The sequence below is a fragment of the Lagenorhynchus albirostris genome, chromosome 17 (assembly GCF_949774975.1).
Source record: "Lagenorhynchus albirostris chromosome 17, mLagAlb1.1, whole genome shotgun sequence".
Taxonomy (NCBI): domain Eukaryota; kingdom Metazoa; phylum Chordata; class Mammalia; order Artiodactyla; family Delphinidae; genus Lagenorhynchus; species Lagenorhynchus albirostris.
Window position 1 is genome coordinate 39,002,741 of NC_083111.1, and position 16,048 is coordinate 39,018,788.

A 16,048-nucleotide genomic window follows, 5' to 3' on the forward strand; every position below is an offset into this window, starting at 1 on the left:
ATATATGGATTAAGTATTTGCAAAGTATCATTTAGTAAATTCAACAGTCAAGGATAGAATTAAGATTTCTTAATGTTTACGATAGTTTTATCACTCCTTCAAGTTTAATATTTGCATTTGAACAGCATTATTCAAACTGTGTACCCAGTAGAATGCAAGAAAAAGGGACAAAAAGAGAATACTGAATTCAAGGAGTGGATGTCTCAACTTTTAAAAATGTTTTTAAGCAGTTCAACATATTTTTATATTTATACATAAATCCATTAATGGTGATTTTATCAAAACCCAAACTGACCATACAGATGTAATCTTTCAAAAAATTTGCCTGTGCCAAAGACTGTACACAGCTGTTTTCAATTCACTGAAGTATATGTGTGGTCCTCCTTTCAGGTCAAAGAAAAATATCTTTCTCTTTTTAAATTTCCATGTGTGGTTTGGCAAATTATATAGTTAATATAAGAATATATTCATGTAAAATAATATTTTTTACCAATTTTGGTGTCCAGTGAAATGGGTTGAAACAGTCTTCTGATGAAATTTACTGATGTATTTGATGCTTTATAAATGCCTCCCAAGTGTTACTTACATGTTTGTTAAGCATAATACAACCAGATATTTTAAACTGTGAGAATCAGAAATTAAAGCAATGTTAGCAATAAACTAACTATTTTTTGATGGAATAATTCAATTCAGAAATTTGTGTGCTTCATGTTGGTGTCAGTTTCCTTTTTAATCATAGATCATTTTTGTTTTTTCCTTAGCAAAATATTATCACAGTTCATTTATCAGACAAAGTTTCCCTCTGATTCATCTTCATCTACACTTTGTCAGGTTCAATACATTTTAAATAGTATCTTAGGGCATTATAAAAACATTTTTCCCTAAATCCCCAAAAAAAAGGCACTAGGTGGTGACTATGTTTCTCTGCAATTTTGGTAGGCTTAAGAAAATCTAAACAGATTTTCATTTTCTTGTAGGTTCCATACCTTGTTTTAAATTCATCATGAAACCTCTGCCTGAAAATATTATAGTGAGGAAAACTTCAAAATGACAAATTTATGTTTTCATCTATATATTCATTTCCATTTTTAAATATAAAGATTGGAAATTAGGGTTCAACAAATGATTATTCTACAAGGTCATAACATGAACATAACTTTTCTCAAATTTTCAAATGGCTTCAACTGTCATTCTCTCTAGATGCTGCAAGGATAGATCATTTTGTTTGTTTGCTTTTTAAATTAAAGTATAGTTGACTTATAATATTATATTAGTTTCAGGCATACAACATAGCAATTCAATATTTTAATAGATTATGCATAAAAGTTATTATAATATTATTGCCTATATTCTCTGTGTTGTACATTACATCCCTGTGACTTATTTATTTTATTACCAGTAGTTTGTACCTCTTAATCCCCTTCACGTATTTTGTCCATCTCCCCAACTTTCTATCCTCTGGCAATCACTAGTTTGTCCTATTTATGAGTTTCTTTCTGTTTTGTTGTATTTGTTCATTTGTTTTATTTTTTAGATTCCACATATTTTTTTAGATTCCACTGTATTCGTCTTTCTCTGTTTGACATATTTCCCTTGGCATAATACCCTCCAGGTCCATCCATGTTGTTGCAAATGGCAAAAATTTATTCTTTTTTAATGGCTGACTATATATATATATATATATATATATATATATATATATCTCCCACATTTCTTTAATTATTCATCTACTTATGGACACTTGGGTTGCTTCTTTATCTTGATTATTGTAAATAATGACATAAATAGGCATATTTCCAAAGAAAACATACAGATGGTAACAGGCACATGAAAAGATGCTCAACATCACTAATCATCAGGGAAATGCAAGTCAAAACCACAATGAAATTTCACCTCACACCTGTCAGAATGGCTGTTGTCAAAAAGACAAGAAACAACAAGTGTTGGTGAGGATGTGGGGAAAAGATGTACTGTTGATAGGAGTGTAGACTGGTTCAATCACTATGGAAAACAGTGTGGAGGAGCCTCAAAAAATTTAAAATAGAACTGCCATGTGATCCAGCAATTCTACTCCTGGGTATTTATCTGAAGAAAATGAAAACATTAATTTGTAAAGACATAAGCTTTGTTCTTTATGTTGAACAGTATATTCTCGCTAATTCAAAATATTAGATCCTCCTTTTGCCAATTTATTTTCCTAAATTCTTTTTTTATCATAATTTCCAGTACCCAGGGCAGAATTGATTCTCTTTTTGCTTATTTCTTCTTACCATAACCATAGTCCAATAATTCCAAGCTGACATTCCACATTCCACAATGACATTTTTCCTGGTCAACTCAATCAAATAATTGTTAATGACCTACTATGTGTCATAGACAATGATGGTAGGCTACTCTGCTGTCTCATTCTAATTTAGGTACCCTTGTTAAATGGCATGTTTGGCACTGAATCATCAGCTCAGATTTAAGTGGATGGGATCAACACTGCTTTCACTTTAGGTAGCAGTGAATCAGAGGACGATCATTTAATCTCACTTACCTTTCAATTACAAGTGTCTCCCAAGTGTTGCCTCTTGCTCATCTCTTTATGTCTCAGAAGGAATAAGGTTAAAGAAAAAAATAAAGGAAAGTCAGTAGACAATGGAAAGGCATCTTTATAATGTACTGGAAGTGTGTATGGTCTGTGGGAGAAGGGGATTATTGTTACATGCAAGAATATGAAAAAAAAAGTAAATGGGAAATAAGAGAAAATGAAGACCGAAAAGAGAGGAGAAAGAAAATGTCAGGAAAATATTTGATTTATCTGTGTATTTTTGTTTGGTTTACAATTTTGACTTTCATAATACTAGTAAAATATTTTACAGCTGTAATTCTAAAAATTATAGAATTCACATACAGAGTCAGTGTGAGAAGTAATTCTCATAGTGTCAGTGGGCTCAATATGTTCAAGCAAGGATAAGGTACTTCCTTCTGTAGAATCATGACTGAAATATACATAGTACAATGAGTTTCCACATGGTCTCAGGATTCCCCTCACTATCTTCTCAGTCTGTGTATTCATCAAGAGGCAGTGCTGGAGTTTTAAATCTGTATTTCAGCAGACTATTTCAAAGAGATGACATTCTTATTCAAAGTCTGGGCTTAAAAGATGCTAGAAATCGCCCAGACTTCAAGTAAAAAAGAAACAAGACTTTATTTCTAATGCTCTCTGGAGAAGCATAATCTTTTACAAGCAATAACTTACTCAGCAAACAGAAAGGGAATAAATAAACTCCCCAAAATACCTTTATTAGGCAACATAATGTTATAAGCATAGCACAGCATGAATGGCCTTTCCTTTATGTAAACGATTGAGATACTCTGTTCCTGGTGAAGGTGAACGATACTTGGCTGCAGCAAATAGTACCATGAGTTTGTTCATCTAAAATTGGACTATGGTCCTGCAGGATACTCTCAATCCCACACTGAAGGATGGTAAATTATTTTAGGAAAGTTAGGGAACAGTTGTAAAAGCCAAGAACTATAGGATGTAAATCTAAATTACAGACTGAAATTGTACAGCTCTCCACATATTAATATAATTTTTGATATTTTAAAATCCCTCTCTGATTCACTTCTAATGTTACATGGAACCTATGAGAAAGGATATGACTAGACATATTCTGCTCCTTGAAAGTTCATGGTTTGTGGCTAAACAGATGGAAAAGTAAAGAAATTTTAAAAACTGTAAATACATTATACTAGAAAAAAAATTTAATAGTCCCAAATTCCACAATTATTTCCTTGTTTAAAATTTGGACAGCAGAGATGAAAGCCCTTTAGATTATTTCAGGATTTCCACTGATGCCCTCTCATCAAGAAAGAAATCCTCATTAGTAACTCTAATATTTTCAAAAGTATTTTGGCCTTGGATTGAGTCTTCCATTGTTAAGATAAAGTATAAAAATTTTATTCATCTTTTAGGTTCACATACTTATTCAGCAGTAGAGCCACAGCTCAGAAAATACCTTGGATTACCTGACATTGCACATTTATGAATTCTGTAACCCACACTAGACTCAACAGAATTTTAAAAGTGTAATTATTTTTCCTTATCCTTTCCTGCCAACACTTGAAATGAATTCAACTGCAGTTGCATTAGCAGCATGGACCTGGCGATAGCATACAGAAGTATGAAATTCAGAGAAAAAGAGGAGGAATTGTAAGAGATTCTACAACATTTCTTCTAGTAAATTCTCTCCTCCTTTGTTAGACAAAAAAAAAAAAAGTTATTTGCTGATCTGCAGCATTTGGCCGTGTCAGAAGACTCATACCTATGAGAATGATTTCTGTTGCCTTAAAAAAAGTATTTCTCAAATCACACATAAGCATGGTTTAAAAAAAGTTCTACCTGTCAGTCAACTCTGAAATAGATATGAATATTTACTTGTCACTCTTTTGAAACCCTGAACTTTTGGACTTAGTGTAGCTCAAGGCTTATTGTTTTACAACATATTTGTGAGAACATAATGGAAGGGAAATTATTCATCTAATTTTGGAGACGTGGCTGCCACATTTTGCTGTGGCATGTGGCCTTTCTATGTACACAATGGTGCCCTGCCATGTACCAGCTTTTCAGCACTGGCATGTCACCTGGCCTGTGGCATCTCACATTCTCATGTTCTCACACTTGTGTTGTGGCCCAACCAACTTGTTTAAGCCAACGCCGAAAAGCAGGTGGGGCACATGCTTGACAGAGACTGGAATGACAGGCCACATGCCTCTCCAAGTGCTGTAAACACCAGGGTTTGTTTGGAAATTTCATCTCCTGGTTACAGTAAACAAGACTTGATGGAGCATCCAGCAGAGAAGTGGCATGCCCTTTTCTACGAAAAGGAATTTTCAGGAAATAATATAAGCTATTAGTGAAGTACAGAACAATTTTTCAGATCACTTATTTACTGTTGAGCTCTATTTAAATATAATGCAATACAAGGCAATCTAATATCTTATGACATAACATATAAAATGGCATGAATATGACATAATCATTTATATTGTTAAAGTTCAAAGAGCAAAAACCTTGGAGGGTAAATTACTATAAATTGTGTATTGAAAGAACACAGCTCTTGAGATTTGTGGAATAACTTTTTAAAGGTAGATGTATAATCTTTTGTAGAAAAAGATTAAAGTATAGCATAGCATAATGATTACCTTTTATCCCATCCTTACAACTCTGAAGAAAAAAATTATTATATTCTAAATTTAGAGAAAATAGTTCTTTAATGTAAAAATTAAAATCTAATCAACTGCATAAAAATGAGATAATGTCCAGTACTATCAAAAGTTTCACCATTGTACAAAGACTCTAATAACCACTGATGAACTTATATATAGTCATGACATAGTAACTTGATTTCCATCATTAAAAGATTAGCATAAAACTCTGGACTAATTAGCTCATGATTTAAGGTTAAAATTCGGTTCCTCTAAATTGGATTATATGCTCTTTAAATATTTTGTTTTTGTTTTTTTAGTCTTCTCACACATGAATATTCCAGCCATGTATTTTCAGCTCATTTATATTGGTCCATTGATCCTAACTGATCATGTGATCATTTTTTTTTCATGTAGGACACATTAAGAAAACATAGTTATGTGGAGGATATGTTCAGATTTATTACACACACACACACAAACACACACACACACGTAAAGACTTACATATACCAAGAGTTTAATTTTGAAGTGAGTGGTCAGTATCAAGAAACCTAGACTCTACTCCCCAGTTCTGCTTTATAGGTTACTTTTAGCTAAGCTTCAGGTTATGCAGTGGTGAACAGTTAGAAAGATTTTACGAAGATTTGCTCTTCCACAATTATGGTTATAAACAAGTTCTAAATCAACTGCTGATGCAGTTCAGAATTATCAACCTCTAAGCTGTAATATGTAGTGCAATTGTCTTGAGGATACTTTAGTTTTCATCCACAAGGCAGAAGATCTTCTCTGATTTTTATTAATGAGGCTTCCGTCTTTACTGCTGACAGCATACGGTTAGATGACTAAGATAAATGAAATTTTCATTGAGGGCAGCAGTAAGAACAGGGATGATGTCATTTCCTTCTGTTTTCTTTGAAATTGAAACACATTTCCAGTGAATTTCAATTATAATGTTAAAAGGAGTCCTGAAGTAGGGGTGAGAAGTGCCTTAAATCTTTTCTAAGGTGACTAGTTAAGACTGGAAAGTTTTTCTTTTCTTTTGATTCTTTTCCCCTTAGATTTGCTGCTAGATCTTTTGTGTATCTATCTCCAAAACTTTTGCTGTCTACCTTATATGTGCAAAATGTGATATAGATAAGATTTTGCATATTAGTTAGTCTCTGTCCTCAGACAGAAAAAAATTCGAATAGCTATAGTGCCTACCAAATCATAGTAATTCCAATGACAGCTATCAAGTGTTAGAAGTGATAAGGAAAGAACATATCTTGCTGAAGAAAGTTTTTCTTCATAAAGCTTCATGGGGGAGGAGACATTTGTGTGTCAGTAGAGTTTTGACAGGGAGGGAATATGGAGAATATTTTAGGCAAAGGGAACAGTTTGAGGGGAGATTTAAATACCCAATATGTGCTTGGGAGTCAGCAGGGGGACAGTTTGTCACTTGAAAACAGCAGAAGGAGAGTAGGGTGAAATAATACCATGTGGCTTGGTTGGCCCAGATCATGGGTAGTCTAGATGCCAGGCTGAGAAATGTACATACTAGGCAATGGGGAAACACTGAGGGCTGTTTTGGGTTGGAAAGTGAGGTTCTGGGAGTGGTTCTTGAAGATTTAGTGGTCAACTCTGCCCAGTGGAGGATGAATTTGAATGTGGAAAACAGTTAGATAATATTATAACCTCAACAGGTCTCATAGGGTAACAATCAGATCTGAGGTCAACTTCTGCTTTGTAACCAAGTAGTTATGTAACTTGGGCCAGAAAATTAACCTTTTTGGCCTTAGTTCCCTAATCTACATGACCTTCAAGTTTCTTCCAGCAGTTAACATTCTACAATTCAAGGTAATACAGAGCCTGGACTAGTACAACAGAAGTAGGAATGGACAGCAGAAAATGGGCATGAGGCATCTGAAGAGGTGGATTCTACTTGCACTGCTCATTGGGATCTCCACTGATATTTTGGGCTCCACAGTTCTTCACTGTGAAGGATTCACAATCTCCCAGCATTGCAGTTATTTCTGTATCTCTGTCCCCCACCCACTAAATTTGAGAACACCTTCCAGTCGTTATGACAATCCAAATCTCATCTAGTTTCAAATTTTTCCTAGAGGATTATTTATGACCACTGGGACACCCCCCATCCACCATTCTATGCTTAATAAACACTGTGAGTCTATTTTAAGTAATATTTGAATGTAGTACATAACTGAAAGCCTGTTAGTGCCATGAAGAGTCATGGAGAATTTATGAGAAAAAAATCATGTTGGAAAAGATTATGTTTCATTTTAGACATATTGAATTTCAGGTGCCAGTAGGATATCCAGATGCCCACTTGTACATGAGCAGTAGGAGATAGAGAAAAAACAAAAAACAAAAAAAAAAAACCAACAATAGCAGTTCAAGAATTTGTCTATTCAACCTTGACAGAGGGAGGACAAATACCTTGTTCAGGTATTTCAATATTTTATTAAATAAAAGGCAGTGTTTTTGCCTTGCTGGAATCTGCCTACCTTCTCTACTCATATTGAAGCTTACTTCAAGATTTTCTTTAGAACTTTCAAGGAAACAAAAGAAAATGAGTATCTCTTGGGCACCTACGTATACCAGATGTTCACCAGCCATTTTACATATGTATTTTACACTGTCTCAGAGACGTTGAGTACCTTACTCAAGAGGACACTAGAAGTTAAGTAGCAGAAAAGGAAGTTTCAAACCCAGTTCTGTCCAGCTCCAAAACCTGTGTTCTTTTCACTACAACAATGTGACAACTGATTTGAATTTCAAAAATCCATGCTGACATGAAAATTAGTTATTAAATATTCATGTATTACTCCTCTAAGGCCTTCTGAGGCACATTGCTTAAGGCAGAGTGACTGGTGGGAATTCCAGGAACCATGCTAGGTGGATTAGTTGCAAACCATTCTGTATATGAATCCATCAGGGAATACAAGCTCCAGTTTGAACAAGGATAGGATTATTTAGACCTGTACACTTCATTTACAATACCTTCCCAATGATGAAACTAGGTCTTTTTTGAATCTTGTAATAAAATCTTAGATCAGCGTCCATTCCTCAACATTATAGGGAATTTTTCCTAAGCTTACTCTTAGCATGATATCCACTAGTGTGTCCCCTTGTTTCCCCGGGTATGGCTTTATTCTATTAATTTTCTACTTGACTATGCATGTTGTTAATATGATTCCTGCATCCACATGTGATGCTTTGGAGATGACAAGGGCTCCATGACTTTTGCAATTATTGCCTGTGGCCCTAATTTTATCTAGTAAGTGTTTTGAGATCACCTCCACTTCCCTCTACTTACATTTGTATTGAATTATTTATTTCTCTCTCTTTCTCTGTCTCTCTCTCAGCTATTATCATTCTCTTTCTTACTCATGGCATCATGAAGAACACACACAAAGCTAGATTTCAAGACTCTTGGTTTTGATGTTGATTCTCATGCCATCCTGTCACCTGGAACAGTGAATTAATTTGCTTTCTTTATCTGTAAAATTGATAGTCATCATTTTTTCCCTTTTTCCCTTTCAATTTAATAGGCCATAACCTCTGGATTATAGTTCATTGGTGGACAAGAAGGGATATTTGGTAAAACTAAACAAATGTGAACGACTTAGATTACCCCTATATATGCCCATTGATGGTTAAAATTAAAATTTACTTTCAATGTTAATATAATAATACTTTGGGTACAATAATATAAAGAAGAGATTATATAATTCAATGCATTTATGAACATGCAAGGGTGACAGTTTGAGTTCAATGGGTTGTTAATTTCACTTCTGTTGTGTATTATTGTTAACTAAGAAAAATTATATTTAAAATTGCTCCTCCCTTAAGCTCCAAGGAAGAAAAGTCTGTCTTGTGGTGGTCTCAGGTGTCTTGCAGTAAATCATTCAATGAATGCTTGTTTCTTGAATGATATGATGTGGACTTAGAAACATTTATGAGGTCCATGTGAACTGATAGAAGAAAAGGCACTGCTTTTGTCACATGAAGTAGACCAAATGAAGATTTGAAAATGAGAGAAAGAAAACCAAAATATAAGTTTTCTCACTTTGAGAAGTTACAATAAAATATGTGATTATATTATATTTGTTAGTTAGAGTAGGTACAATGAAGACCTAGGAAATCCAGTAAGGTTATAACTGATCACTTCCAAACAGGTCCACATTCCTAAAAGCAAGCAGAATTCTAAATGAAAGCCAAAACAGAGCTAGTCCCATCCTTAGAGAGAAGTAGCCAAAAATGACTTTCAACTGAAAGAAGTTCAACATAGCTCCTCTTGCTAATTCTACCTGATCCTTGCAATGTCTGATCTGGATATATCTGTAAGTTAATCTGCAAATACATGCATTTACTTTATATGTATACACTTTTAATCATTTGGATTTTTACTTATTTCCTGTCAAAGAATGATGCATGTTTATGTCTCATTGCAAGTAACAGTTGTAACCTCTCATTGACTGTTAATGCAAAATTAATCTAGTTGAAATATTTCTCTAATGAATTTAGGAGTATACTTTCAATAAATAATTTATGACTTTATATATATGATTATAAGATCCTGGAAAAATCAGTATTTTGTTTCAGATATGCATTTATGTAGGAAAGACACAATCTAGCAAATGATTTTAAATGTGTAAGATCAGAAGTTAACTCTAAATGTCAAACTCTTAGGGTTGTAATATAAATACAGCAGTAAATATTCAACACATAGTACATTTCATTATTTTAATTGATAAATTATTTTCTGTGTATCCATGACATATATATATATATATATATATATCTCCTAAATATTAGCTACTGGCTGATGTAAGGCATTCAATATTTTGAGTTGCTTCGCCCTTTGAGACTTGAGTAAACATTTTTCTCAAAATCCTACACCCAATATCTGCTGAGATTCATAGTGTGGGGGTTGATCATACTGACATTTTGCCTAGACACTACTGTTCTGCATTTCCCCTAAATCTTTCATTGCTTTCATGTCTCATAGCTTTCAGCTATTCTGGTCTCTCTCCACTGTGTAATCCAGTTATAAAACAAAGCCCCTTTCCTTGATTAGTTTAACACACCACAGAGAGAGTTGTGAATCCATATGAAAGAAAATTTGAAGCTTTCATCTAAGTGTTGTATGCATTTTGAGCATTTTCCTGGTGAATATTAGACATTCCACCTGCCATTCTCACAATGGGAATATCCCATTAGCCAACTCTTCAGCATCCTCAACAACTCCACCTCATGGGACACCCCTGAGGCCAGCCCTTCTCCGTTTCTGGGCCCCTTCTCCTCATCCTCTTGGCTACCTTTGTAAATGAAAAATTATTGTGCATAGAGACTTTATCTCTTTTTGTATAACTCTTACTGCATTCTAGCAATGTTCTGAGGGATATCATTGCAGAAATAGTATAGATCCATATGTTGTTTTGAGAAACAGAATAAAATGATTTTTTTTCTAAAATAATTCTGATGCCATCTTTGAACTAACAGGCTTTTCTCCTCAGATTAGATGTGCATTACCCAAGGTTATACATGCATATAAATGAAATATATACACATATATATTTCACTTTCATCCCACTTTTTATTCCACCCTTTAGCATTTTATCCCTTTATACTTAATTCCTGCTAAAAATGTAAAAGTGTTCAGATTCCCCTAAGTTTTATTTAAATTACTAACTTGGTGATGCTCACAATCACTACTACAACCAGTCTGTTTTCTTCTTGCATTTAATGATTGAACACTTCACTGCCACTTTTCTTCACCACTCTGTCCTTCCTTAACCCTCTTGATTTGGCTTCTATTACTGAAGGGATTTATCAATTCTATTCTTCTAGGAAAATTGAGTTTGCTTTTTCATCTCTAGGACAACTCTTTTCTTTTTGAAACTGTAGTTTCTCTAGCATTTGGCACTGGTTGTTGGTTACCTCTTACTTGATTTCAAGTTCTTAATATTTCACCATCCCACGTTTTTTCCTCCCACTTCCTGTGATTTTGTTCGCTAACATTCTTCTACTTCTATTCTTACTCATAAAGAACTCATCATGTGTTTTGGTCCAACCACCACCTCTAGGCAAGCAATTCCCAAGTTTACAGTCCCAGTCATGACTGCTCATCATCATTTCAATCTTGCATCTCAACTCCCTATAGATGCCACTTAACGTATCAAACACTGAACTAGTTATTTCCTCACACAAATCTATATTTTGTACTTACTTCTTTATTGTCACTATTCTTGTCTGATAAATTTATTCCCAACGTCCTTATTGTATCCATCTAATTGATCAAGTCTATGGACTGTTTCTTTAACTACTACCACATTGCTTCAGTTAACTTTTCTTCTTCTCCATTTCAACAAAGCTCATACCTAATCACTGCACACTTTAGTCTTTGTATCTTCTTCATTTGTAGCATCATTTCTCATACTAATCTACATTCAAAAATTGCTACTTAAATTTGATTTTATATACGTTTATCTCTGGTATCTTCTCACTCCTCTCTAGCCAGCATACACTTACCTGTATGTTTCTCCTCAAATGCAGTTTTAGTCACATTACTCTCTGTGATCTGGTATTAAATTTCCATTGCCATGTTGCCATATTGGTCTGCTCTAAACACTTTCAGGTCCTTTGTCAACAGTTCTTCTTCCTCAGCAGGAAAACTGGTCTCTGTATTTCTTACACACTTCCACTTCTTACTACCTCTAATCATGCTATTTTCCCTGTGAGGATCCTTCTTTCCATGTCCCTCACTCAGGCTGACCACTTCACTAAAGATTTTTTAACATTTATTTATTTCAAACAGCCTATTCTGAAAAATTATACTCCAAGATGGCCACCTTCTGTCTTTAACATGGCAAATAATTATAACATATTGGATATGATCTTTATAAAGGGTAATCCTTCTAGATTGCAAACTTTAGGGACAAGAAGTGTGTCTTCTCCATACATTTTAAACCTTATTACATAAAGTACAGTTATGTGTATACAACAGGTGTTAAATGATAGGTCAACTATAGAACTAGGCAACAATATATTTCACATGGTGAGTCATTAAGAAAGACATAGCCTATAACTTGCTGCCCTCCCCCCAACATACCCCTGGCTTTTAAAGCTTAATTATTAATGTGAAATAAATGAACAGAGTCAGGGAAGAGGAAATATGAAAAATTTGTATTCATTTTGAAGCCCACCCAAGCTGAGCAACGGAGAGGTGACGCTCTGCACCAGCCAGCATATCTTTAATTTCTCTCTGCTCCAGCTCCTATTATCGCTCTACTGCCACAGCTGCATACTGCTATTGTCAGTGGTAAAGATGAGACATCTCTAATTAGAGGGCAGGGTAAATTGCTTTTATCTACTTTTAACATGCTTTTACATGGCACCTGGTACACAAGCCTTAGCTAGGCAACCATAATTTGAAAATCAAATGAATGCTCAGAGAAATATGATATGTTTTTAAAAGAAAATTAAATATATAGAGTAGCAAAATCAACATGCTGGAAACTGCAGAATTTTAGAGCTGTCAGAGTCTTGTACCCTTATGAATTATATTGAACTAAAATGAACAATCAGGGTCCATGTACCCTGCTGAATCCAGTGGTCCTGTCTTTCTTGTTCTATTGGGAACAAATAGAGAAATTTAAGGTCTAGAAAAATTATCAGAGCAAGAAGCAGATGGATGTTATTTCCCTTGACAGTCGAGATAAGGAGATTTTTAGGTGAAAGAAAAAAATTAACAATCTTTCTTGATTTATATACATACAGTCAGCTTTATAATAAATAAATCCATAATGTATGAACTTCCATTTTTGATTTTGGATTCAAATTTTATTTCTTTAGCAGTCCAGAACATTCTTAATGACCAAGAAAGTTATCAGCTTTTGAAAAATAAAACAAAGAGAATTCAATCACAATTAGATCTATGGTATGCTGGACTACAATATCATTCAAAAGAAATATCTGACATTTATTTTTGCTCAGAATACAGATCCTATAGTTTGGACAGCCTGAGTCATATACAAATTCTACAGGCTCCTCTCCCTCTGACAATTATCAGCAAAAATGCATCAAGTGTTACCCTCCAACAGCATCACAGGAGATCACATGCCCTCCATGCTGTGCCATCATTATAGCCCTTTCTCATTCATTGCTCTCCGAACTTTGGCTATTTGTTTCCTTGGAGATTGTCTGATTACTGACTATAACTTTCAGGCTATAAAAACTGGCAGCTCTAAATAATAACTGGGCTCCACTGTTTATTTATTTCTGCTTTGGAACAGAAAACCAACTGGAGTCCTTTAGTGCAGTGGGTAGAAAGGACTTTCAGCTATGAGAAGCTGGCATTGTAAACACAGTGGTTCTGGCAGGAAAACTACCTCATTAGGGATCTCTAGTTTCTTCAGTTCCCATATACAGGCATCTATATGCGCTCAGAGCTTGTGAATTTCTTTTATTTTTTATATATCATGGGTGAGAGAGTATAATTTAAGGGGTTAAAAGTAAGGAGCATACTTTGGAAATATATCTAATTTAAATATTTGAGCCATATGCAAGATTTGAACACATACTTCACTGCATTAAATGCTACTTAGAATGTACTGATTCCTATTTTAGTCTTTGAAGTAGCCATTAGCATGGTTGGTTAGAGTTCTCTGCCTTCCATGCACAAGATAGGAATGCATTTTCTGGCCCTCTTGTGCTTAGATGTGCCCATGTGACTATTTATGACCAAAGATTCATGAGCAGAAATGACATTTATGTCTGATTTGAGAGCTTCCAGAACTCCCTCTCTCTGCCTAGTCAACCAATAATGTTCAAGGTGGTGGACAATCTATCAGTTTGGATCCTGGAGTAAAAGCAATGTGAAGAGTTCAGAATTTCTGTGTTGATCATGTAGTATGAGCAAGATATAAAATTTACTGTTTTAAAACACTGAGATTTTGGTGCTATTTGTTATTGAGGTATAATCTAGCCCACCCTGACTACTACACTTTTGTTATTCATTTCACATTGTTAGCATTGTTCCACTTACTGTACTTTTTAACTGAGCTCCCTAAATACACTTTGATCATAGTACTTACTACCTAAATTACGTTTACATTATCTCTCCCCTCTGTTAGTCTATATTTTTCTTGAGGACAGATACATCTGACTCATCTTTATCTTTTCAGCCCTTAATATATTACCTTTATATAGTAGACACTAAACACTGGAATTGAATGGAATTTATTTTACCCTATGTCAATGTTTCAGCTCTGTGTTCAAATAGTGATGAGCTAGAATGATGATTAATCTTAAGTAAACTTTTTTGGATATGTGCCTCTTAAAGTTAAAAAAGGCAAAAGTGATAAAGTCAGTCTGATTTAGTAGCATATACATTAGATTTACAGGTCTGGGTATAACTTCTGATTCTAGCTGTGTAACATTTGATAATTCATTTTTGAAAATACTTATTAGTTGTCCACTTACTCTATGCCAGACAATGTTCTAGATTCTGAGAATACTGCAAAATAAGTGTTCTTGTAGGACTAACAGGTCACATAAGGAATTAGATTTTCATCCTCTGACAAATTAGATAATAACATCTACTTTACTTAATAGATTTGTTGCAAGGAAATCTTTAGAATATTTGAAATCTTTAATAGATTTGTTATAAGGAAATCTTTCAAATATTGGATTGGCCAAATTTGTTTGGGTTTTCCACAACATCTTACAGAAAAATCTGAACGAACATTTTGGCCAACCCAATATTTGAAAGAAATAATATATGTGTAAGAGTTTTATAAATTTCAAAACATTTTATAAATAAAAAATAAGACATTTTTGTTTTAGTTTTTGAATAAAATACTCATTTCATGTGACTAATTGGGGTACACAAAGAAATAACTTTTAAGCTACTTAGTCACCATTATGAAATTTTAGTTGGAGGAGGATATGTGTGTTAAAAAAAAAAATAACAACAAGCACACATTTAGTTTGGCAGAATGCAAGTCCTAATTTCTAATTTAAAAAAACAAAACAAAACAACTTTTCCCTGAAACATAGCACTTATTTACTTGTAAATCTAGTACAGAATAATAATTAAGTGTAACAAGTAGGAAGGGAGAAGACAATGATTGGGTCTGTCAGGGACACAAATTGTTGTAACCCTTAGTCATAAAATGATTGATCCAAATGTATATGATTCATTCAAAGAAGAAACACTTTATGATTTTTGAATATAGAGAAACAATATATATTCAAAGATAAATTTATGCTGAATGAGCTAATGTATATAACTAATGTACATAAACACCTGCCCAAAAGCTACCTTAAGTTTCCCAGACAGCAGATTTAATGAAGCATTCCCTAAACAGTGGTTTATTTCATAATATCTCAGTGGCAGGAATGCGGCCACCTCACACACTCCTAGAATAATTTGCAGAGCCTGTTTGATATAGCAAATATATCAATTTATTTATTATGATTTAAAATATGGCATCAATAATTATCTTTGACATTCATTCATTTATTCACTCAAGCACTGTGTGATTGATTGTGCATTCCGTTCCGGATGTTGCCCTGGGCCCTGGAAATACAAAGGTGAGTTTCACATAGTTTCTAGCCTCAAAGAGCTCATGGTATTTTGCAAATGTTTATTGCTTTGTAAATACAAAGAAGTATATTAGGTTGAATTTTATGAAACTGCCTGTCATGACAAAACCCCAAAAATCATAAGATGAAGAATTTGTTCTTAAGAAGCCTAAAAATCTAGTTGGATACAAACAAAACAACTAAATATATAGTGTGACTTCTCCATACTTTTAAAATCTTATAATGAGTAATAAATTGA